Raw genomic sequence first — 3188 nt, forward strand, 5'->3', positions numbered from 1 at the left:
GTTTTGGTGACAAAGTACTCCTACCCTCCGGAAAATACCAATGAAGGCCGAGCTTCACGGAACTCGGTATTAAAATGCCATTTTACACAGAGCAAAAAACGATTTGGATTTTTTGTGAATACACATAGCATGTATAAAACGCATGTGCAAAAATGTACAACATTATATTTTCACACATGGTGCACAAAAAAAAAGACAAATATGTATTTCTAAAGGGGCTGTTTTTTTGTTGGGCCAGATTTTTTCTGTATGGCCTAGAAATCACAATATTTTCAAACGAAGTTTCACAGATTCAAACACGTATAAGTTTCCGTGGATTTTTTTTGCAAATTTTATTGTAACTTTTAAATAGTTTTTTTTCACTAAATCTTCGGAGAGAACAACCGGTCTCTCTTTTCACAGGAAACGCCGGCTGCCATGAAATTTTTCTCCCACCATATTTTAAGTAGGATATGGAGCTTATTTTAAAGTAAACATACATATAGACTTACATTCCCAATTCCAGAGACTTATATCGATTCTTAGCGCAAAAGATCGATGTTTACCTGCGATGTGCACGCATTGACCTAATTACAACCACACATGTAACATGTTCAATCTAGCTAGCCCGTGTGGCTCGCACGTTCTCACACGTCCGTTGGAATGTGCATATAGCTAGCGGTCCATGTCCAATTACTGCTGCTCAGTTTCTCAGCCACACAATTTTTTTTTGCGGGGTCTCATCCACACAATTAACTAATCTATTTCACTTACTAGGTAGGTACATACACAGTGAAAAAACAGTACGTATCCTTTGTGGCTATGTGTACCCACAATATAAGACGTTAATTTTTTTAATAAGGAAAAAGGTGTTTTGGTAGGTTCTGATGTCGTCGTTAACGATAATGTTTTTTCATGTGAATGACGACGAACATTGTAGAGTTGTAGTGTGGTAACAGTGCAGGTAGGGACAGGGTGTAGGTGTTTTGTCTCGGGAGAATGCCGATCACACATCGAACCCCAATCCTCGCAGTCAAACGTGGATCTCCTGTGGCCAAGCCTTTTCGCCATGCGTGGATGAAATGGACTCGAGCTTACGTTTACGTCTTTTGGAAACTTCCTAAGAAAACGACCGCATTAGATCGAGTGAGTGAGCGGCAAAATTGTTTGAAGTCTGAAAGAAAAAGTCTCCCTGCATAGAAGTGTGCCCAACACAACTATTTCAAGTGCTAATCATGTATCCAAAAATAGATTTAGATAAGAGATATTTAAAAAAATTATATCATGTATATAAGAGCATTTAGAGACTGTCCCAAAAGTTAAATATGGGGTCCCTGTTCCCCTCCCCTCTATCCCATATTTGCTAAGAAAATGTATACGCGTGGGCGTAACGATGGACACTTCTGAGTAAAAAAATGGGAAACGGCGCAGCCTTCCCGCTCGACCGCTTAATTCCCACCCGACCCCCGCCACCATCGCGACATCGCAGAACATCCCTGGCCCTGCGACCACCAGAATGGACAACCCCACCCCTGGCCATCCTCGTCGGCGCCGGAGACCCCCATGGGACGCCAATTCTGGCGGCTGCAAGCATCGAAACAACAACGCCATGGGAATCCCATCATTGGGAGCTCCTCGACGCCGGTGCCGGTCACCGCAGGACCCACCACGTCCCGACGACCGGCAAATAGGAGCACTGGTCGTCGGTCAAGGCGGTGGACAAGATGGCAATACCAGTGAAGAAAAAGAAGGTTATGTTTGCCTCGCCGGCTCTCCCTTGTCCTCGGGCAGTCATGTCGCCACACCTCCACCTTTAACGGTCGTGGAGGAGCTGGATTTTGATGAGACACAGAGCGAGGCCGACCTGCTCAATGAAATGCATGCAAAGTTTTTCCTGTTCCCCGAAATAGAAGAGGACAACTAGAGTAGATGGTTCCTTTTTGTTTTGTAGTGGCTCAACTGAACAATGAATGACACGGTTTTAATTGTTATGATGTTCCTTTGCTAGTACACACGAGCAACTAAACCGGATGAGATGTTCAAGTTCATGTGCCAACTGGATGCAAGCCATGTCCTCAGCCTCAAAGACATTGCCATGCCCATGCCATATAGCCAAGAAATGAGAAGGAATGTTGAGATAGCGGTGGAGGAGTAGGAGGTTGACGAGGTCGAGGAGTTGGAGACCTAAACAATGATAAGGAGGGCTCAAAGGTCGTGCAACTACAAGATGCAGGAAGATGGATCTTTGTATGATGCTTGGATGAACATCGCTCTTGGTGCCATGGTCGGGCCGATCAAATGAAGGAAACATTTTGGAGAAGGATTGAGGGTACTATGGTAGCCATGTGTAGATTTGTGCAAACCAAACAATCGGTTCTCTCACTCACCATTGGGGTGTGATCCAACACCAATGCAAGAAGTGGTTTGGTTATGTTGATCAAGTCAATCTAGCATCTCCTAGTGGAGTGCCCATCAACAAGCATGCGCTTGTCATCCAAGCTCTTTACAATCAAAGAAACACGAAGGGTGGTGACAAAGGATTCTCTTTGCATCATTGCTACAAGGCCCGTGTGGCAAATGAGAAGTACCCACGGAGGAACTATGAAATAACACCGAAGAAGACAAGACTTAACATGCTATTGATGATGATGACTTGCTATAGAACCAATCTGAATGGATAAAAAATTGCAAATACGGTGAAGAGAATGGAAGTGTTGGAGCACACAAGGAAGAGCTCATTGCGATGTTGGAGGGTGAATAAGGCATTGGTGGCCGTCTAGAAGGAGGAGAAGTTGACTCGTTTCTACGAGACAATATGATGGAGGAGAGGTGAAAGGCAAAGGCGAATACCGAGGATAGAAAGGTGCAAGCGGAGGAAAAATGTATCAATTTGAGGTGCAAACACTTGCAACGGAGGTCGAAGAAGAAAAGAACAAGAGTAAGATTGAGAAGAAAAGACTTACATTAGATGAAGAGGAAGAAATGAACAAGAGGGCGACTGAGGAGCATGCTATAATGTTAATGGATCCAAGAAATATGGATGATAGACTGAGACAATATTGTGAATTAACTCGTGGAGAGATCTGGCTAAGTTTGGTTGTGGCGGCAACAATGGTGGTGGCAGCAGAACGACGCCGACGGTGATTGCACGAGTTTGTGATACCCTTCCAAATGATGATGGCTCCTGATCCACCATGTGCTTGGTGTTT

Source organism: Triticum aestivum, chromosome 1A (genome assembly GCF_018294505.1).
Source record: "Triticum aestivum cultivar Chinese Spring chromosome 1A, IWGSC CS RefSeq v2.1, whole genome shotgun sequence".
NCBI classification, from domain to species: Eukaryota; Viridiplantae; Streptophyta; class Magnoliopsida; order Poales; family Poaceae; genus Triticum; species Triticum aestivum.